Source organism: Hypanus sabinus, unplaced genomic scaffold (assembly GCF_030144855.1).
Source record: "Hypanus sabinus isolate sHypSab1 unplaced genomic scaffold, sHypSab1.hap1 scaffold_117, whole genome shotgun sequence".
NCBI lineage: Eukaryota > Metazoa > Chordata > Chondrichthyes > Myliobatiformes > Dasyatidae > Hypanus > Hypanus sabinus.
Genome location: NW_026779229.1, coordinates 335681 through 359364, shown reverse-complemented (window position 1 = coordinate 359364; position 23684 = coordinate 335681). Strand labels below are relative to the sequence as shown.

The 23684-nt window shown below is 45.7% G+C and overlaps 1 protein-coding gene across 3 annotated transcripts in view; it reads right to left on the bottom strand.

The window, feature by feature from the left end:
- LOC132386463 (NACHT, LRR and PYD domains-containing protein 12-like) overlaps nt 1–23684 on the bottom strand; it is a 235372-nt gene that overhangs the window by 28050 nt on the left and 183638 nt on the right. For 2 of the 3 annotated variants that reach the window (XM_059958756.1, XM_059958758.1), the window contains exons 1-2: nt 16916–17050; nt 11969–12142 (exon numbers count right to left, since the gene is read on the bottom strand). The exons of the other annotated variant lie outside the window; for it this stretch is intronic. The gene's annotated coding sequence lies outside the window, so the exon portion shown is untranslated. Of the gene's footprint in view, nt 1–11968; nt 12143–16915; nt 17051–23684 lie in introns of those variants that run through there. 3 annotated transcript variants of the gene reach the window in all.

Below are 23684 nucleotides of genomic sequence, written 5' to 3'. Positions count from 1 at the left end.
GATCCAGGCTGGGCAGAGGATTAACAAGATGGTTGATATATATCACTGAGGTCATGGGATACAGGTTGGACAGAGGTTGAACAAGATGGTTGATATATATCATTGAGGTGGTGGGATACAGACTGGGCAGTGGTTGAAAAAGATGGCTGATATATAACACTGACTTGGTGGGACAGAGGCTGGACAGAGGTTGAACCAGATCGGCAGGTGATGAGCAGATGGAGCCAGATGGGAGAATGGGATCAAGGGCGGTCTCTGATGTTCCTCCCGCAATACACAGATAATAGATAATAATAGTACACACTGGTAGATAACAGATTCCAATATAACAAAGCCAGAACAAACAATAAGAATTTTGGTATATGTCATTTTCTACTCGACACACTTTATCAATTCACCGCAGAAAGTATCCCATTCGATACTTCACATCTTCATACGGATACTGCTCTTCCTTTAATTGAATGAAATAGCGGAGAACAGTGATTGAGCTGAGTACGTAATAGAAACCAACCTTCCCTCCATGGACTCTGTCTATACTTCCCACTGCCTCAGTAAAACAGACAACATAAGGAAAGATCCCCACAACCCTGAACATTCTCACTTCTCCCCCTCCCATCGGGACGAAGATAAAACAAAACAGAAACATGCCACCGGGCTCAAGGACGGTGTCCATTCTGCTGTTAGAAGCGAACAGCGTGACGAGTGGACTCCTGACCTCACAGTCTAAATCGATGTGACCTTGCACCACATATCTACCTGCACTGCACTTTCTCTGTAACCAGAATGATTTGTTTTACCTCAATGTACTGCTGCAATGTATTGATTTGTGTGGATGATACCAAAGGCATGATTTTTACTCCACCTCTGTACATGGAAAACATTCCACATTTCAATCGTGTGGAAATATTAGACAGCCTGGGTTGCTCCTTTGGAAATTTTGGAGGGAGTGGACACTTTTCCGAGAAACCCAGATAAATGAACAAGACATAATTCTCTCATTAATAGGGCCAGATATCGGGAAACACTGTCAGCATTTCGGCAAGTTGTGGTAACGGAAAGAAGATGAAAATAAACTTCCCAGTCCCCCGAGAGGACGTGAGAGATCTGGATTTCACTGTCCTGTCTGAACTGGGAAAGATGAAACTACTCATACACGTGGAGGAGTGTCCCGATGGTGCGATTACTCTGGTTAACCCTCGCGGTCTGCAAGAACACAATAGGCCGAACGGCCGCTTCCAGTGTGCTGCAAATATGTAAAACAATTATCGACCCCAGGCATCCATACAAGTGAAGTTTGGATCCAGTACCGGGCCGGGTGATGGAGGTAAAGTTCACCAGGTACGTCTTAATGGATGGGTTCAGTCTCGGCATCACCATCTCATCCCGCTCCTGGGACCAGAACACCAGGGGCTGAACGGCGGCTCATCTCAGGCAGTTCGGTGTGAACGTCCCATAACCTGGACCGACCACGACAGGTTGTGTCCAGGAAGCGGGACGAGACCACCGGTTCGAGGATGTTAACGGGACTCCCTGCCCATCATCAGGTGCCCAACTTCCCCCGGGATCGACTTCCGTACTCACCGATGGGAAAATGTAGGTCACGTTTACCCGTAGTGACCGGTTATCAATATCCACCGATGAGAACTTGATCAATTGTTCCCGCAGAAAGCGATCGGTCCTCCGGCTCCCAGACGACGATCCGCTTCAACAGAGAACGGAACGAAAACCCCCGCCCATCCGGAGACTGTGAGAGTGGGGGCGGGGCTTCGGAAGCGAAACCCTCAGATGCTGCAAATCTGCGTTTGAAATGGGAGTGAGAACCTGGATCACGTGACGGGTGGAGGGTTTCCCGTCTGAACCGGTGACTCTGCTCCTCGCCCCTCACACACTGCCCGATCTACAGGCCGCATTTTACATATTATTTCATATTTAGCCCAGCTACATTTTTAATATCTCCCTCTGCATCTTCGCCGTCCCCATCGCTCCACCACCCGGTTCTCAGAGTTACTGGATCAATTCTCATCCCGGTCCGACACTGAATTCCCACCCGAAGAAGAATTGTGCAGGTTTCATTGAAATCACTTTTCCGTTTATAAACACTAATTTCTATTCACATTCCCCCGGAGCCTCACTGGACAGGAACACTGAAACATCAAGTGAGAAACAGGAGGAGGTGGCCATTCAGCCCATCAAACCATCAACAAGATGGCGGCTGCTCTCCCATCTCAGCAAAATGTTTATACCCTATCCTCATTTCCTCGATCCCTTCGGTCTCCACACAACTGCCGGCCTCTGTTTTATGTGAAGACGATCACTGAGACTTCAACGTCCTCCAGGAATCAATGTGGTGAATCTCTAAAACAAACTCTCTCTTACTTGTTAGATAATCTTCCACAGAATTTGATTCCATTTCTGCAGCCCCGTGATGTCCCAATCACTCACCTCCCACGCCTATCACTATTTCCACCTTCCCACCTCCCCCCTCACCTGGATACACCTCTCACTCCCCAGCTCTTGCCCCATCCCCACCCCTCACCTCTTTTCTCTGACTATTTCCGTCCACTCTCAGTCCAGTGGGAGGGGCTCGGCCCGAAATGCTGACGGACCATTTCCCTCCACAGATGCTGCCCAACCCACTGAGTTCCTCCGGCAGTTTGTTCTGTTGTCTGTATAACCCGTGTTAGTATGGGGAGCGGGATTTTACATCATATTCCAGGTACAATCTTAACAAAGCCCAAATAATTCTTACGGTAATTGCCACACTTAAACACGAGAAAGCTTGCAAACGCTGGAAATCCAGAGTAACACAGACAAAATTCTAGAGAAATTCAGCACAGCAGGCAGTGGTTAAGGAAAAGAGTAAGCTGTCCACAGTTTGGACCACGAGCCTTTTTCATTCCTGAGCAGGAGGGGGAAGTGATCTGAATACAAAGGTCGGGGGGGGGAATAAAGTGGGGAGCTGGAAGGTGATCGGTGAAGTCAAGTGATGGTCTGTTCAAGGGCTGGAGAGGAAAGAATCAGAGCGTTGTCAATAGGAGAAAGGGAATGAGGGGACCCAGGGAGAAATGAAAGTTCAGAATGGGGGGGGAGAGGTGGGCTTTGTTTACTGGAAGGAGAATTCATTATTCATACAATCAGGTTGGAGGGGACCCAGATGGATTATAAGATGTTGATCCGCCACCCTGAGGGCGGTCTCATCTTGGCACAAGAAGAGGCCATTGACCGGGACGTCGGAATGGGGATCAGAATTAAAATGTTTGGCCGCTGCAAAGTCTCCCTTGTGGCAGATGATACAGGGATGCTCGGCAAAATGGTCTCCCAATTTATGGCTGTTCTCACCAATGTAAACGAGGCCGCATCGGGGGCACACGACAAAATAGATGACACCAGCAGATTCGCAGGTGAAGTGTCGCTTCAGCTGGAAGGACTGTTTTGTGTCTGAATGGAGGGGAGGGAGGAGGTGGACGGGTAGTTGTAGCACTTAGGCCACTTGTAGGGATAAGTGGATGGAGGGAGATTAGTGAGGAGGGATGAATGAACAAGGGAATTATGGAGGGAGTAATCCCTGTTGAAAGAAGAGGGTGGGGTGGGCGAGGAAGTTGAAAATATGTTTAGCTGTAAGATCTCTTTGGAGATGGTGGAAGTTGCAGAGGCTGAAGGGGCGGTAGGTAAGGACAAGAGGAACTCTATCACTGTTACGGTGATAGGAAGATGGGGTGAGCACGGGAGTACGGTAAATGTGAGTGAGGCCTGCATCAATAGTGGGGGGAGGACTGCCGGATCCTGTGAACAGATGCCGGGGGAGCAATGAAACTGAGAAAATTTAGAGGTGATAGGCCGGGAAGAGGCATCGTCGAGATTATCACGGGAATCATTAAGTTTATAAAAGATGTTGGTTAACAACCTGTCTCTAGAGATGGAGAGATCTGGAAAGCGCACGGATGTGTCAGAGATGGAGCAGCTTACACTAAATAGCTCTTGGCAGGCAAGTGTAGAGACGGCAGGAGGCCTGGCAGACACGGATGTTGTTAGTATTTAAGGAGCTGAGTCACAGGGGTAGATTGAACAAGTTAGAAATCTGTGAAGCACAAGAGATTGTGATGAAACTTTTTTTATGCCACAGACCCCTACCATTAACCATGGTGTCCGTGGTTCCCAGACTGCGAACCCCTGCCAGAGGTTTACAAAGGATACCCCTGCTTGAGGTATACAAACTATGATGGTATAGATAGCGTGAACTCATGTAGTTTTTTGCCCCTCAGGTTTGGTGAGGTCATGGATTTAGGGCAAAAAGTGGAATATTAAGGGGGAATCTGAGGAGGAACTATTTCGATAATTCACGAATGCAAATTCAGGTTAAATTGCAAAATTTAAGAGAATTTTCTATGGGTACATGGATAAGGGAGGTATTGAGGGCTGTGGTCTGGGTGCACGTATATGGGCCTAGGCGGAGAATGACACTGACTAGATTGTCTGAAAGCCCTGTTTCTGTAAGGGAATGAATTACATTGTGTGTCCTATACAATTCCATTTCCCAGGAGACGTAAATCATTCCAACGTAATGTTCTAAAAATAAATGAAAATGCAAGAAACAGTCAATAGATAAGGAATATCTGTGAAGTGAAACAAAGTTAATGTTTCAGCTCCAACTCGCTGTGTCGGAATGGCTTCAAACATTTTCTGATTTGATTTCAGGTCTCCTACAACTTGAGTCACAGACAGCTGAAAATGAATGGGAATTTCCAAACATGGTGAGAAAGCTGAACCAGAGGCAGAGAACCAACGAAGCAAACACTGCGCAGATCGTTCCAGATAATCACTCGCACTGTGTTTTGAGATGGCCTCTCAGGTGTCTCTGGTGTCTCCGCTCCATTGTATCTGTGGCCTTTGGCTTCGGACTCCCCAACCCTGGGGAAGAATCCTTGGTATATTTGACTGGGCATCAACGGCATTACAGACTACGTTGGTGAAAATGGCGCTGACTGCATGAGTCACGTTCCCCTCCCGTACGGTCTAAACAATGCTTCGAGGCTCGAAACTCGAGCAAGTCACGAAAGCTGCACTCTCCGAGGAGAACAGCCACACAATGTAACAACAGCAGATGAGAGGACTGTGCAGAGATTCAACCCCTGTGAGGCAGCCGGGCCAGAAAACATCCCAGTCCATGTACTCCGTCAGTGTGGACACCAGCTCACTGATGACTTCACGGCCATCGTCAACAGTTCGCTCATGTGTCTTCAAATCTACACCTTCAGAAGCAAATGACTACTGGCTAGCCTCTTCTTCAACGTCAACGAGACAAAGGAGATGGTTATCCATTTCAGGAGAACTTGCACCACTCACACACGTCTTTACATCAGCAGCTGTGGAAACCGGAAGCAGTTTCAAACTCCTGGGCGTGCACATCTCACACAACCCCTCATGGTCCCAGAACACATTCCACAATGCTCGCTCCCCAACATCTCTACTTTCTAAAAAGGCTGCAAAGAATGGACTATGTGCAGTGCATGCGGGAAAGAGGCCGGCAACAGTCCCACCCGGTCTTGCGCATGGACTCTTTGACCCACTCCCAACAGGAAAGGCTACGTGGCATCACCTCCAGGACCAGTAGACTCAAAAATAGTTATTTTCTCAAACAGTAAAGGAAATCAACAACTCCACCCAATAACTCACCGTTCCACACCCCCATCACCACTATTTTAAAATTTCCTGTCAGTCACCATATGTCCAGACACTCCTCTTCCTATTATCATTTCATGGACATACGTTCAATGTTTAAAGCTATCATATGTAGTGTGTGTTTTTATAATTGTGCTCTTTATCTTCCAGTGTTTTTTCTATTGTTCCTGCGTCAGATCCAGAATATGTTATTCTCCTTTTCACTTGTGTACTGGAATGACATTAAATAACTTGGATCTTGAATCCGAGAGAATATACCACGACCAACCAAATTATCTATGTCCCTTCCTGATTTTATAAACTTCTACAATACCAACTCATTCTCCTGTGCTCAGCGGAATAAAGATCCAGCTTGGCCAAACGTCTGCCTATGAATAGGCCTGTAATAGCCTCACCAGTAATTTATGTAACCACAATATAATACCCATAACCCAAAGCTCAATGCCACAACTGATGAAGGCCAGCATGGTTAAAGCCTTCTTTGCTGAACTTTCAGGAAAACGTAGAATTGTACTCCCCGGTTTCTCTGTTCCACACACTCGGTGTCCCACCATTCACTATTTCAGTCCCACCATGGACTGACTGTCCATCATTCACCATCAGTCACTCGTCCAATTTGAAAAACAGTTGCCATTCCACATCCCAACTCTAAAACTGATCAAGATCTCTTTAAATTCATTGTATCCTGTTGTAATATCAAGCATACTTCCGAATTTCATATCAAACCTGCTGACGATGCCATGCACATTCACATTCAAGTTAATGTCCTGACCAATGAATTATAGAGGCCTCAGTGTTATCACTTGCATGCCACTCGTCACAAACCTCCATTCAATAAATCAATCTTCAGTCTTCACTCTCTGCTTCCTGTCATCGAGTCCGCTTGACAGATAAAACGTGTTGTAGTCGGTGATATCCGTACAACCAATGTCCAATCTCGCGGATCCTCGGCTTCACTGCAGACTGAGAAGTTCACAATAAACACCTGTATGATTACCAAGTGGACTGAAGCCCCAAACAGCCCATTCCATTTTCTCAGAGACTTCGTCCCAATATAATAACACACAACTCTGCGATGTTTGGTGCCAGCGATTTGCCGTGGTGTTCCTGGACATTTCCAATTCACAAACTATCGTGAATTGGAACCTAATGACCCTCTGCCGGTGCCGGTGCTCAGGCTGGTTCCCCGGTCGGTACAGAGGATGAGGATGTCCTTCAGCCTGTCCACAGCAGCTAAACCGAGCACATTTGATCCCTGTGTCATCGCTGTGTGGGATCTTACCCTGCACTGTTAGCTGCCATTTTTTCCACAGTGTGGCAGGAACAAAATGTTCATAATGTAAAATTATGCAATAGAAAATGCTGGGATCTCAGCTACATCTGTGAAAGTAGAAATAGTGGAAGACCCAGTTTCATAATTGGGGCTGCTCAAGGTGCTGTCGACCTGCTGGGCGTATCCTGCATTTTCTTCTTCTTGCTTTAAGTTCCCTGCAACAGTAGTATTTCCTCTCTATTGAACACACAGATACAATCTGATTGTAGAAATGTTTGTGTCACCCCAAACTGTTCGGCCATGTGATGAAAATGCCATAGCCACAACCATTAATATGTTAGTTCTCAGTCCACTCTGACCCTGGTGTAATACATTCCACACAGTCAATGCAAACAGCCTCCTTTCCTCCCACTGTCACTCTGTTGCATATGCTCCAGAGGCCACTGACAGGATGCTGAGAGGCAGTGACCAAAGAGCGATAAAATTGTGCAACTCCTGTTGCAGTTCTGGCCAGTTGTTACCGTGGAAACGGAGGAAGTAACTCGCCAAAAGATAATTGAGAGAGGAAATAACAAAATCCACATCATCCGCTATGAGTTACATTGTGACAAAGATTAACCATTTTAAGCAGCCATTTTGTAACAGAAACACTGAAATTTTAATGGCTCTATTTACCTCGCGTGTTGATTCAGTTAAACCTCTGGTAGTTTTAGCCAAACAAAAAGCAATTCCTGGAAAACTCAATGAGGTACAAGGCGGAAGAAAATACTTCACAATGAAGACAACTGTTGGAAGAAACGTTGTTGATATAAGTATAGCACTGAGCTGATGAGATACCTGCTGGACTGAAGACAGCAGAGAACTGCGACACAGCTGAGCAGATCAGAGAAACAAGTCTCCCCTTCATGGACTCTCTCTGTCCTGCCCGCAGCCTCAGTAAAGCAGGCAACATTATCAAAGATCCCCACAGACCTGGACATTCTCACTTCTCACCTCCCATCGGGTCGAAGATAAAATAGAACAGAAACATAACATTAGGCTCAAGGACCGTGCCATTCTGCTGTTATAAGCGAACTGAATGTTCCCAGTGTGACGAGATGGATTCCTGACCCCACAATGTACCTCGATGTGACTTTGCACCACATATATACCTGCACCGCACTTTCTCTCTAACCACAATAATTTGTTACGCTGTTATTGATTTACCCGATTTCACCTCAATATACTGTATTGACCTGCCTGGATTTTACCGATTACAAGACTTCCACTGAACCTCGGTACATGCCAAAAATAATAAACTGTTTCCCCATTTTAATTGTGCGGAATTATAAGACAGCTGGAGTCTTCCTTTGGAAATTCTGGAGGGAAACTTCATTTTCTGATAAATGCATTTAAATGAATCTGCGGCAGCACCAGAATGCAATACATAACAATATCGGACACAATGAAATGCAATAAGTATATAATTAAATAAGTAGTGCAAAAATACAACAGAAAACTAATAAACCGATAGCCCGTTTTAATCGTGTGGAAATGGTATTCGGCCTAGATTGCTATTTCTGAACTTCTAGAGGGAGGCTTAACAGAAGTTTAAACATTTTTGAGAAGCCCAGATGATTGGAAAAAGCTTAATTCTCTCAGAAATACGATCAAACATCGGGAAACATTGGCTACGCTTAGCAGGTCATAATAGTGGAGTGGAGTCAAGAAAAAAAAAAGCCTTCAATGAGTGAACGTGACAGATCGGGATCTCACTGCCTTGTCTGAACGGACGGAAAATGAATCTACACATACACGGGGGGATAAAAACCCGCAGATGCTGCAGATCTGTGGTAAAATGGGAGCGGGAAACGGGATCAGGTGACTTGTGGGGGTTCTCCTTACTGAACCGGTGACTCCGCTGATCGCCCATCACATACCGCCCGACCCACATGCTGCATTTTCCACAGTATTTCATATTGACAGCAGATACATTTCAACGCTTTGCTCTGTACACTTCCCCTTTCCGCTTTCCCTGGTCATAGAGTCAAGAGCTCATCCCCATGCCGGGCTCACATAGAATTTATACACAGAACGGAACTGTGCAGGTTTGATCTAAATCAGTCTATGTTTATAAACACTAATTTCTATTCACAATCCTCTGGCCTTAATGTACAGGAACACTGAAACATCAAGTCAGAAACACCAGCAGGGGCCATTCAGCCCGTCTAATCATCAACAAATGGAGGCTTTTCTTCCATCTCAGCCACATGTTTCTGCCCGATCTTCATTTCCTCGATCCCTTCGGCTCCACACATCTGCCGGCCACTGTTTTATGTAAAGAAGGTCATTGAGTCTTCACCGCCCTCTGTGCTGGGGACTTGCAAACATTTACCACCCTCCAAGTGGAGACATTTCCTCATCTCAGTCTCGAACAGTCGTCACCTGCCTCAGAGACTCGGATCCTCAGTTCACTCTTTAAAGATGTTTGGTATTTCCGTGTGTTCACTTGTCAGTCCTCAATTCCCCAAATGGAAGAGTTTTCGAATTTGATCGCTCTTCATTTAAGAATTCCAACAGCCTCGGAATTAGTCTGCTGAATTTTTATCGCACTCTCTGTAGCAAATACTCCCTAACCTCTTTGTCAATACTCTATGTAAATAATTTCCTCAATATGCAGCAGGCAGGCATCAGGTCAGATAGCATTCATAGAAATGTGCAAACAGTGGACATTCCGGGCCAAGACCCTCGTTTTGGACTGAAGATAAGTAAGAGGGGTTCCACAAAGAAGTAGTGGGCAGGTGAAAAGCAGTAAAAGGTCAGACTGGCGAATAGGGTAAGTGTGGAAATTGGAAATGTTGATCACCAAATTGAGAAATCGATATTCATACCATGAGGTGAGGGAACCCAGCCGGAAGTTAACGAGCTGACCGTCCACCGCGAGGGTGGCCTCATCTTGGCACCATCATTTGCAGCTCTGTTCTGACCCCACCACTCAGTTCCTAACCACTGTCGCCACTTCTACCCCACTGCCTCCCCCACACCATGATCAACCTCTCCCTCCCCAGCCCACCCTTATACCCACCCCTCACCTCTTTTCTCTGACTATTTCCCGTCCACTCTCAGTCCAGAGGGAGGGTCTCGGCCCGAAATGTTGACAGTCCATTTCCCTCCACAGATGCTGCACGACCCACTGAGTTCTTCTGGCAGTTTGTTCTTTGGTCTGTATAACCCGTGTTTTTATGAGGAGCAGGATATTACACCATATTCCAGGTAAAATCTCATCAAATCCCAAATAATTTTCACTTTGCCGATACCCACCACTCCAGGGATCAATCTGGCGAATCTTCATCGTATTCTCTATAACAAATACTCTCTAACCACTTTGTTAATCCTCTATGGAATTAAATTCCATCTTCTGCAGCCTCGTGTTGCCCCGATCACTCACCTCCCACCCCTGTCACTATTTCCACCTTCCACCTCCCCCTCACCTGGATCCACCTCTTACTCCCCGGCTCTTGCCCCATCCCCACCCCTCACCTCTTTTCTCTGACTATTTCCCGTCCACTCTCATTCCAGAGGGAGGGTCTCGGCCCGGAATGTTGACGGTCTATTTCCCTCCACAGATGCTGACTGACCCACTGAGTTCCTCCGGCAGTTTTTTCTTTGGTCTGGATAATCAGTGTTAGTATGGGGAACGGGATTTTACACCTTAATACAGGTACAATCTAAACAAAGCACAAAGAAGTGAAGTCATGTCACTCCCTTACACAATAACATTTACAATAAGCACAATGTACCTTCGACCTAACCGCTACCCACTGCCGGGAATGTGGAATAATCCTTGTTCCAAGCCTGCACCGGTATCGCTTTCCTACTCCTCTGACACAACACTTCAGAATGCATTGGTGCTTCTTCCTGCGCCTACTGTCAAGTTTACTTAGTCCATTTACTGACTCGTCGAACCCTTTTCTCGAACTATCTTTCTTCATCTCAGGAGGTCGTATATCCACTGACATCTTGTATAAACCCATTGATTCTCTCAGCTACCTGCACTATACCTATTCCATCCCTTCTCTCAGTTCCTCTGTCCCCGCCGCATCTGCTCTCAGGATGAGGCTTTTCATTCCAGAACTAATGAGATGTCCTCCTTCTTCCTTTCTTCCCCAGCAATGCTGCCCTAAACCGCATTTCCTCCGCCCATCTTCCGTCTGCCCTCAGCCCATCCACCCGCGGCTCCACAAGGGAGATGTTTCCTCTGGTCCTCATCTACCACACCACCAGGTTCTGCGTCCAGCGCCCAATTCTCCGTAACTTTCGCCATCTCAAACGGGATAGTAGCAACAAACATATCTTTCCCTTACCCCCCAACCACACACATCCGCATCCTACGCGACACCCTCGTCCATTCTTCCTTTCCCGCTGATCGCCCTCCTTGAGGTTTTCCTTGCGAGCGTCACATGTGCCAGACCTGCCCCCAGGAAGCACAAGTTCCTCTTTATATTAGATACTGTCTAATCTTGCTGTTAACATTGAGTTTGTTACAGGGCCCCAGAGTCTGCAAACAGGTGGTTGTTAGGAAGCGGAAGCTGACGGTGAGAAGCTGTTTCTTGGACTTGAGTTACGCGCTTAGTGATGTTCCCGGGGTGACACCTATTCCTACCTGTCGTGTAAATCGATAATTTGGTTCAGAAGGTACAGGATATGGTTCGTGAGTCGGCACAAATTAAGTTCAAGCAATTACATTTCTGAAAGACAGTAAGTATAAACGAACTGCAGACATTCCCTCTCCCCACTCAGAACTGACCAAAAACTGCTTCAAAACACGCAAAAGCTTGAAATGTGCAAACACTGAGGGAATGTGAGTGGCTTTAAAGAGCCGGGCTGCGGACAACACATTACCAAACTTGGAGTGATTGCAGCTGGGTCTGACAGAGGAATAACTGGCACTTTCCGTCTCATTCCAATTGTTTCCTACCTTCCATTGTACAGATATGTAATGTCTAAATGACCAGTGTTTGACTAAAGGAGACTCACCAGACTTTCTGCTGAACGAATCAATGGAAACTCTGAGTCAGGAGGGTTCTGTCCAGTTGATGCTCTCAGTCTTCGGGCTGGTTCATTTGTTGCTGTTCCCTCGTTTTCAGTCGCGGTTTCCTTCCAGTTGGGGTTTTTCTTCCAATAAATCTCTCACCGCAGGTCTAACTTTAACTAGGGAGATAATAAAGCACATTAACAATACAAATGAGAAAAAAAAACTATTTCCGTTTATCGAAGTTTAAATGTTGAAGACAAATATAACGATCTCAAAGAACAAATCTGAAATTTCCCCTCGCACTTCCCAATGTCTGATACGGGATACGAAGGAGTCATCGTTCAGTTATGGTCCGACACAAGATGTAGGAGAATTAGATGATTCTGTCCATCGAGTCTGCTCCACCATTCAAACATGATTTTTATTCTTACACCATATTCCTGCCTTCACCCTGCTATTGAGCAATCGCGAACATATTAAAATCTGCCATAAATATACTCAAAGGGCAGTCTCCACCACCCTCTGCGGCAACAGTTTCCACACAGCAGCCATCCTTTAACTGAAGAGATTTTTCTCAAGCAAGGCTGCAGGCCCGGATGGTGTCAGCCCCAGGGTGCTCAAAGCCTGTGCCTCCCCCCAGCTATGTGGGGTACTTCACCATGTTTTCAACCTGAGCCTGAGTCTCCAGAGGGTTCCTGGGCTGTGGAAGACGTCCTGCCTCATCCCTGTACCGAAGACGCCGCGCTTCAGCGGCTCCAATGACTACAGACGGGGTGGCATTGACCTCCCACATCATGAAGACGCTGGACAGTCTTGTTCTGCAGCAGCTCCGGCCTATGGTTATGCCACACTTAGACCCCCTCTAGTTCGCCTACCAGTCCCGACGAGGAGTTGAAAATGACTTCTTCTACCTGCAGAACCTTGTCTATGCCCACCTGGACAAGCCGGCGAGCACTGTGAGGGTCATGTTTTTTGACTTCTCCAGTGCGTTCAACACCGTCCGCCCTGCTCTGCTGGGTGAGAAGCTGACAGTGATGATGGCGGATGATTCCCTGGTGTCATGGATTATTGATTAACTGACTGGCAGACCACGGTACGTGCGCTTGCAACACTGTGTGTCAGACAGAGTGGTCAGCAGCACTGGGACTCCACAGGGGACTGTCCTGTCTCCCTTTCTCTTCACCTTCTACAGCTCAGACTTCAACTACTGCACAGAGTCTTGCCATCTTCAGAAGTTTTCTGATGATTCTGCCATAGTTGGATGCATCTGCAAGGGAGGTGAGGCTGAGCACAAGGCTACAGTGGGAAACTTTCTCACCTGGTGCGTACAGAATCATCTGCAGCTTACTGTGGAAAAAAAAACTAAACAGCAGGTGGTGGACCTGTGGAGCGTCAAGGCACCAGTGAACCCTTTCCATGCAAAGGGTCAGTGTGGACATGGTGGAGGATTACAAGTACCTGGGGATACGAATTGATAATAAACTGGACTGGTCAAAGAACACTGAGGCTGTCTACAAGAAAGGTCAGAGCCGTCTCTATTTCCTGAGGAGACTGAGGCCCTTTAACATCTGCTGGACGATGCTGAGGTTGTTCTACGAGGCTGTGGTGGCCAGTGTTATCATATTTGCTGTTGTGTGCTGGGGCCGCGGGCTGAGGGTAGCAGACAGCAACAGAATCAACAAACTCATTCGTAAGGCCAGTGATGTTGTGGGGGGTGGAACCGGACTCTCTGACAGTGGTGTCTGAAAAGAGGATGCTGTCCAAGTTGCATGCCATCTTGGACAATGACTTCCAAACACTCCATAATGTACTGGTTCGGCACTGGAGTACATTCAGCCAGAGACTCATCCCACCGAGATGTAACACTGAGCGTCATAGGAAGTCAATTCTGCCTGTGGCCATCATACTTTACAACTCCTCCCTTGGAGTGTCAGACACTCTAAGCCAACAGGCTGGTCCTGGACTTATTTCCACTGGCATAATTTACTTATCATTACTTAATTATTCCTGGTTTTATTTTGCTATATTTCAACTCTATTCTTGGTTGGTGCAACTGGAACGAAACTTAATTTCCCTTGGGATCAGTAAAGTCTGTCTGTCTGTCTGTCTGCCTTTCTGTCAACACAATTTTAAAGGTAGGCTTCTTTATTCTGAGTGTGCTGTCAGATCACAGACTCTCTGTCTAATGGAAACATCATCTCCATGTCCACTGTATCCAGGCTTTTCAGCATTCGGTAGGTTTATTAACCATACATCCCTCCACCACCCTCACCGTCCCTCTGAACTCCATTAAGCACAGGTCCAGAACCATCAAATGCTCCTCATTCATTCCTGAGATTATTCATGTGAACCTTGTTATTAACAACTACACTGAACAGATTCCCAGGAACAACAGGCAAATGGATACCAGAACAATTTAGTGCCATTTCCATTCCCAGGTTAAATCAGGTTAATTTCAGGAAATATAAACCAGTCCAGGGTGAATGTAGTAAAGGGAAACTGGAATTACCAGGAACACTCAGCAGGTAAGGAACAGCTGTGGGGAGAGGAACACATTTGACGATTGAGGTTCACACCTTTCGTCACAATTACTTCAAACATTTTCAGTTTTTACTGCAGCTCTCCAGCATCTTTAGTTTCTGTTAGATTTCCACTGCCTGGCGGACGTGTGACAGTGAGGGGGAATTTACAAACACGGTTTGAACAATTATTTTACAGACCAGAAATACTCGCTCAACACCTTATAAACCTGGGCAAGTTGACCCCCCGGGTCCATTTTACTTGATCTGAAACTAGGATATCCCATGACACAACCTCACAGTGTCACACAGATGATCCTGTCACTTACCGACGCCAGAAGCCTCGCACATCGTCCACACATCTCACAGAAAGTGGTGTATTCAGGGATATACCTACAACCAATGTCCAGATGCCCGAGACTTCTGATTCATTTGGAAGGAGGAGCATCGTGTCCCATCTGTATAAGTACTAAGAATTACAGCCCAAACCTCAACACTAGGACTCCTTGTTACCGGTATTTCGGCCAATCAGAGTTCAGAAACTAACACTCCATCAACCTATGGCAGAACGGGAAACTGACGATCATCTGACTGGACCAATGATCGGGCTGCAAAGCCTGGGCGTGAGTCACCAGATACAAGCGATACGTTTCACATTGTCTCCTGCAGCTAAACTGAACACAATTTATCGTTATCTTATTGTTAAGTGAGGAGTTGTCCGGCACAATTGGCCATCATATTTTCTGTAGGCTAACAGGATTAAAACGCTTTTGATACAAAATTGAAATAATAGTGCTGGAAACTTGTTTCATCAGATAGGATGTGTGGAAAGAAAAACTGTGGAAGAGCCAGTATCTGAATTGGGACTGTCCAAGTTACTGCCCGAACTGCTGAACGGTCTCAGCATTTTCTCTTTTTACTTTAAATGATGCACAACTATTGACTGATTACAAGATGTTTGTGACGGCCTGAACAAAGTTGCACAAATGTAATGCCCACATTCATTAGTTTCGCCTTCATTCCAACACAGAGCTAATACAGTCGTTACATTCACTGCTCACAAAATCCTCCCCACCCCACTATCAGTCTGTCACATCCGGTCCGAGGCCGCTGTCTCTCACTGAGGGACCGTGACCAGAGAGCGATAAAAATGAGCACCACTCCCTGCAAGTCACATGGGCGGTTACCCTGGCAACAGAGAAAATGGCTCTCCAAAAGTGACAAAAAATAAATGAAATAACAGACTCACTTTAAATGTTGTCAAGATTAACGCTTCGCCATTTTGTAACGTTGAAAATAAAATTGTAATTATTGATGCGATACAGATTGTCATTGAGGTGGTGGGATACAGAACGGACAGGGGCTGAACAAGATGGTTGATATATATCACTGAGGTGGTGTAATACACAATGGACAGTAGATGAATAAGATGGTTGTTATATATCATTGAGTTGGTGGGATACAGACTGGACAGAGATTGAACAAAATGGTTGATATATATCATTGAGTTGGTTGGATACAGACTGGACAGAGATTCAACAAGATGATTGATATATATCATTGAGGTGGTGGGTTACAGCCCGGAGAGAGGTTAAACAAGATGCGCGGGGAATGAGCAGATGGAACTAGATGGAAAAGGGGATCATCATTAGTTTTCTCTTCATTCCAACACAGAAATAATTCAGTACACACAGTCAATGCTCACAACTTCCTCCCCACCCCTTTATCAGTCTGTTACATCTGCTCCTGACGCCACTAACTCTCACTGAGCAACGGTGACGAGAGTGCGATAAAAATGTTTACCACTCCGTACCGGTCACATGGGCTGTTATCCTGGCAATGCAGAAAGCGGCTCTCCAAAAGTGACCGAAAATGTAAACAGAGTCAATTTCAAACGCTGTGAGTCTCCTTATGACAAGATTAACATCATTCAATATTGCATGTACTTATTCAAAATAAGTCTGTGAACCTTGGCTTTCATTAACTGGTGTGTCCTCCCCCCCCCCCCCCAACTCCGCCGTGCCCCCAATCCCCCGTACAGGAATAAATTCAAACAAATGCTTCCGTTAACTGTTGATCTTCCTGCACATCGGCTTGGAAGAATTTTATGTCATTCCGCCTTACAAAACCGCTTCAACTCTGGGGTGTTGGTAGGATTCCTCGACGGAACTGCTGCTTCAGGCCATTCCGCAACTTCCTAAGGGCTTAACGTTAGGACTATGACTAGGCCATTCTAATTTTCTTTTAAAATTATTCTCTTATTGATTTACTCTTGTCTTTTGGATCATTGTCTTGTTGCAGTACCCAACTGCAATTAAAGTCCAGTTGACAGAGTGCTACACTGACATTCTCCCCTAATGTGACATAAAATTAACACACAGCAGTTTTATAACGTTGAAACTAAAATTGCAATGTTTGCCTTTACCTTACCTCAGGCTGCATTCAATACATCCTCTGATATTTCTAGTTAATAAACACCGATAGTGAGGCAAAATAATTTACAATGAGGCGACAGTAGTAGTTTCAATGATTACAGTCCAAACAGCAACTCTCCCAGGACTCCTTGCTACCGGTAATATGATGCAGTGTTTCGGCCAATCAGGGTTCAAAAACTAACACTGCGTTAACTTCCGGGAGAATGGGAACCTGATGGTCATCTGACTGGACCAATGATCGGGCTGGAAAACCTGGGCGTGAGTCACCAGATACCGGGGATACGTTTCACATTGTCCCCTGCAACTAAACCGAATTCAATTTATCATGATCTTTTTGTTGAATCAGGTCTTGCCCAGCACAACTGGTCATCACATTTCCTGTAGGCTAACAGGAATAAAATTTTTTAAGTATAAAATTGAAATAATAGTGCTGGAAACTCGTTTCATCAGATTAGATTTGTGGAAGGAGAAACTGTGGAAGATCCGGAATCAGGACTGGGACTGTTCAAGTTACTGCCCGATCTGCTGAACGTTTCCAGCTTTTTCTCCTTTAACTTTAAATGTTCCACAATTATTGACTGGTTACGGGATGTCTGTGACGGCCTGAACAAAGTTGCAGAAATGTAATGCCCACATTCATTAGTTTCGTCTTCATTCCAACACAGAGTTAATACAGTCGTTACATTCACTGCTCACAAAATCCTCCCCACCCCACTATCAGTCTGTCACATCTGCTCCCGAGGCCCATGTCTCTCACTGAGGGACCGTGACCAGAGAGAGATAAAAATGTGCACCACTCCCTGCAAGTCACATGGGCTGTTACCCTAGCAACAGAGAAAGTGGCTCTGCAAAAATGACAAAAAAAATGCAATAACAGACTCACTTTAAATGCTGTCAAGGTTAACACTTCGCCATTTTGTAACGTTGAACCTAAAATTGTAATTATTGATGTGATAAAGACTGATCAGAAATTGACAAGAAGTTTGATATATATATCACTGAAGTGAGGGCATACAGACTGGACAGAGGTTGATCAAGATGGTTGATATATATCATTGAGATGGTGGGATACAGGCTGGGCAGAGGTTGTACAAGATAGTTGATATATATCATTGAGGTGGTGGGATACAGACTGGACAGAGGTTGAACAAGATGGTTGATATATATATCATTGAAGTGAGGGCATACAGACTGGACAGAGGTTGAACAAGATGCTTGATACATATTGAGGTGGTTGGATACAGGTTGGACATGGGTTGAACAAGATGGTTAATATATATCATTGAGGTGGTGGGATAAATGCTGTACAGAGTTTGAACATGATAGCTGATATGTATTATTGATGTGGTGGGATACAGGCTGTCCTGTGGGATTATTGTTAGGGCTTTGGCTCAGCCATTCCAAAACTCGCAATTTTCTTTTGAAATTACTGTCTTATTTATTTACTCTTGTCTTTCGGACATTGTCTTGTTGCGTTATCCAACTTCAATTAAACTTCAGGTGACAAACTGCTACCCTGACATTGTCCTGTAAAGTGTCTTTATATAAAATTAACACTGCTGCCATTTCATACCGTTGAAACTAAAATTTGAAATGGCTGCTTTTACCCTACCTCATGCTGCATTCAATAAATCCTCTTCTAGTTCTAGGTGACAAGCACTGAGCGCGGAATTAACTCAGTAAGGCAGAATACTTCACAATGAGGTGAGAGTAGGAGAAAGATTGTTGATATATAATTATTGATAAGATACAGGTACAATATGAACAATATAGCACGGAATGAGCAGATATAACTTGGTGGAAGAACACATCAAGGACAATCACTGATGGTCCTACAGAAATAGACAGTTACTGAATTAACAGTACATACTATGATATAAATGATCCTAAAGTGAAAAAGATAGAACGAACCAATGTACACTTTGGCATATGCCCTTTGAAATTATGCATGCCTTGTAATCCAGGAAATTTCCTGGTAAAGCTCGTCTGCAATCGCTCCAAACCCTCGACATTCTTCCGAGAATGAGGTTACCAGAACTGTATGAAATACTCCAGATGTGGCCTATGTCGTGCTGTAACATAACTTCCTGACATTTGAAATCAACGCCTTGATTGTAAAGGTAAACATGCCGTTTGCATTCTTAACCTCTCTGTCGATCTGAGTAGTCACTTTTAGGGAGCGGTGAACTTGGACTCCAGGATCCAACCACTCATCAACAATGTTCAGGTTCTTGTATTTATCAGTGTACTGTCTCTTTACATTTCTCCCACTGAGATGACAAGAATATAATCAAATCTCACTGAGTTTTGTGGGGTCCTGTGGAATTCATAACGAAGTGCACAAGTACGGGAAGGGACAGGTACAGAGAAACACTGACCTGTGGCAGCATCACAGGGAAGTACATTCAGATAACACACGGAACACAAATAATACGATTCTCTGTCATTAACAATATCGAAATATGTTTTATGTTTTTAAATACAGGTTGTATGCAATGATATTATATAATATATATATATATATATACACTGTATCAATAACAGACTTAGAAATCTCATTAACAAAGTAGATATATGAGTTTTATGTCCTTAACAATATCTTAATATACATTTGTGTCATTATCAGTATATAACTATACTTTCGTGTCTGTAACAGACTTAGAAATGTTGGATTTGGTCCCTCGGTCAGATTGCTGATAGAGTTTGGGAAAAACTGGGCTCCAACCACCGGTCCTTACAACACACACTGAAACATCTTGCAGACTCAGGAAGGATTTGGTTATCCCATCTCCTTAAAGACAGAGACAACAGGAACAGGAGCAAGCCAGTCGGCCCTTCCAGCCTGTACTTTCATTCAATAAGATCCCGGGCCAGTCCATCATTGCACTCCCATCCCCACTTTTTCTAAAACCATTGGCCGGATTTGGAGGTCAACAGTCTTTCGGTGTTTGTCCACCAGCTCACCACCACCATGGTCTCAGACATTTCCACAGCTGAACCCCTCCTATCCCCACCGGGACAAATATCGTGTTTGCTCCTTCTCACACCACTGGTATCCTCTCAATAAAATCCCCTCCCCTCCGTCTTCTGCCGGGATCCCTAACTCCCCCGGGAGCTGATTCAAGCCGATGGGCCGAGCTGTTTCCTCCAACCTATCAGCGAGACATCAAAATCCGGCCTCAGGAGGCACTTCACAAGCGCCGGAAATTCCCTGGGAGGGAAATGGAAATAAATCAAAAAGAGGGACATTTACTTTGGGGTTGACTCCGCTTTGACGGGGTGCTCGCTGAGGGAGCGGGAGACGGATTCAGCGGGGTTACCGCCCTCTTGGATGCTCTCCATCCGCTATTGGGTTTAACCAGTGATTGACAACACTTCGCACCAATGGGATAGCTCAGCCCCAGAATCCTCTTTTGACGGCCGTCTATGAGTGAAGTCACTTGTGTGAGAGAGCTCGTATTTAAAAACACCTGAATGGAAGATTCTTATGATTTCAGTGGGACAACAACATTAATCACGGGTTTCATCACTGAATCCTGTGTTGTGGGATGTAAAGTCAACTGTTATGTGTCCAGCTGTGCCGTGTTGATGGTGGAGTGGGCAGCGTGGTGTTTGTCTCGATTCGGGTCACAACACCAGAATTGCCAGCTGGCTCCACACACAGTGTATTAGTCAACAGAAAACCTCTCGTCTCTGCAGCCTTTGTCTCCTGGTAAACTCAACAACCGTAACATGTGGACGATAGATACCCCTTAATCTAAAAGTCAGTGAATCTTTTGGACAGCTGAGAGCAGAAAGGAATTGAGTTTATTGGTCATAAAACCTCGCCCAGACTTGGTTGGAAGAATTTAGTTTTGAGTTCGGGGTGTCACAGTGAAAGGGCTGGACGGCTGAAATCTCTCCATTGTCCAAACATCCTTCCAGATGAGGCAGCAGTTCAGTTGCGAATCCCCCTGGGGTCGCCTAATTCGATGCAGCCTCCTCTACACTGGTGACACCAACTCCTCCACATTTGTGCGGCGTTAGGTTTTATTTTTGCGGGGAGGGGTGTCGATATTGTTGTTGCGTTTTGTGCGGGGAGAGGAGTTTTTTGAGGTTGACGATCGGTTTGTCATTCTATTTATGTTTGTGTGTGTGTGGGGGGGGGGTTGTATTTTCCTCTCTGAACGTCGTTCATGTTCTTTCTCTGTTTCATGGCTGTCTGAAGAAGAAAAAAATCGGAGGTGTATATGGATACATGTTTTGATAACAAATTAACCTCTGAATTATCTGCTATGAGTGGGACTCCTAGGCACTAGACGCTCGAATAATACAGCACAGTACACGCCCTTCAGCCCTCGATGTTGTGCTGACCCATATATTCCTTAAAAATGTACTCAACACACATTACCCCGTAATCTATATTTCTTTCATCCATGTGCATGTCCAAGGGGCTCTTAAATACCCCTAATGTTTTAGCCTCCGCCATCATCCCTGGCAAGTCATTCCAGGCACTCACAAACCTCTGTGTAATAAACTTACCCCCGATATCTCCCCTAAGCTTCCCTCCTTTAAACTTGTACATATGCCCTCTGGTGTTTGCTATTCGTGCCCTGGGGAACAGTTACTGAATATCCATATGATCTATACCTCTCAAAATCTTGTAAATCTCTAGCAAGTCCCCTCTCATTCTTCTACGCACCAAAGTGAAAAGTCCCAGCTCTGCTAAACTTGTCTCATAAGACTTGATTTCAAATCCAAACAGCATCCTGGTAAATCTTCTCTGTACTGTCTCCATAGCTTCCACATCCTTCCTGTAATGAGGTGACCACAACTGAACACAATAGTGTAAGTGTGCTCTCGCCAGAGGTTTGTAGATTTGCAACATGGCCTCTCTACTCTTGAACTCAATCCCCCTATGATCCGATAGGCCTTCTTATCCATCCTATCAACCTGTGCAGCGACATTGAGGAATATATGGATTTCAACCCCAAAGTCCCTCTGTTCATCCACACTCTTAAGTAACCGACTAATAACCCTGCACTCAGCCTTCTGGTTTGTCCATCCAAAATACATCAACTCACACTTTCCCGGATTGAACTCCATCTGCCGCTTTTCAACCAATTCTGCATCCTGTAACCTTCGATAACCTACAGCTCCACCCACAACTCCTCCAATCTTCGTGTTATCTGCAAACTTCCATCCACCTCTTCATCCAGGTCATTTATAATAATCACAAACAGCCGGCATCCCAGGACAGATCCTTGCGGCACTCCACCAGTCACCGACCTCCAGGCAGAATACTTTCTTTCCACTGCTACCCTCTGCTTTCTTCCTGCAAAGTAGAAAAAATTTGCCCAAGGCTATATAGTTTAAAGGTATCCCATAATGTTCCACTGGAAATTTATTCCGTTGAGTTAGTTGAAAAGAAAAATACAATTTGTTCTTTAATGAAATTAACAAAATTTAAATTCTGAAGCAAAGCAGAGTTGAACCACCATGGTCGATTGGACCTCTTGCACGTACTAGGCGCTGTCTCTGTGCCGGCTTTCGAGTCTCCGTATTTTTCTTCTCGGGTGGGTTCGGTTCCTGCCTCCAACGCTAGAAATTGCCCAGAGTGTTCCGTTACTAACATGACTCTGTATGAGAGTTTCATCATACCACTCTGCGCTTTCGTTACATCAGCAGTATTTTGTGGTCACAGAGACGGGGAGGGAGGATGAATATCGCGAAGACCGGTTGTAGAAAGTGAGATCGCGGATACGGTGTGGGAAGGACTCGGGTCAAGCAGGCGGGGTGGGAGAGGTCAGAGAGATGGCACGGGTTGCTTGTTTCAGAGGGACTATAGAACGTAAGCGCTGTAATCCCAGAATACCCCGCAGGGGGAAAGTCAAAATCGCTCAGTGTATTTATGTACAGTATTCTCTGACTCACACTTCCCTACCTCATCCAAGTCTCTCTCTCTCTCTCTCTCTCTCTCTCTCTCTCTCGCTCTCTCTCTCTCAACCCCAGTGTCTGTTTCCCTCCCCAGCTCTTATAATATTCCGTCTCCCTGTATTCACCCATCTCCCGAACTCCTCTGGCCACCAGTACCTAAAGCCACCTCTCCCTCCTCCCTCTCTCCATTGACTCCCCAATCCTGGTTTCTCCCTCACACGAGTTTCTTTCTCTACATGCCGACACACCTACTCTACCCATCACACCGCCGCGTCTGGGAATCTCCCCTTCTGAGTTCTCTTCGAATCTCCCTCCACACCCCGATTCCCAAATATCGCTCCTCACCCCAGAACTCTCGACTTCCCCTGCCCCCTCCCCGTCGATCTCTCTCTACTTCACCGGTCTCTCTCCCAGACTCTCCCCTCAGTCATTTCGTCCCAAGTCTCTGCCTCATCTCTGTCATACAATTCTCACTTTACCCCGCCCCACTCTGTCTCGCTCAGTTTCCCTCTACTTCTGCCGTTCTCCTCTCCTAGAATCTCGGCGGCATCTCTCTTCTCCCCCCCCCCCCCACCATCCTTCTATTCTCAGACACTCGCCGCCGTCTCTCTACATTCGCCAGTCTCTTTCTCACCCCACCAGTCTCTCACACTCTCTCTAACCGATCCCTCCGTAACCACGGCCTCTCTTTCCTTGCCTCTCTCTCTCTCTGTCTCTACCTACCCCAACCCTTCGACCTCCTCTGGAGATTCACTCCGCAAATCTGGTTGTCATTCAGTCTTTTTATCGGCCTCTGGTATCTGCTCCGTCCCCCTCTCCGTCGCGTTTCTCTCTCCCAGCTATCCCCC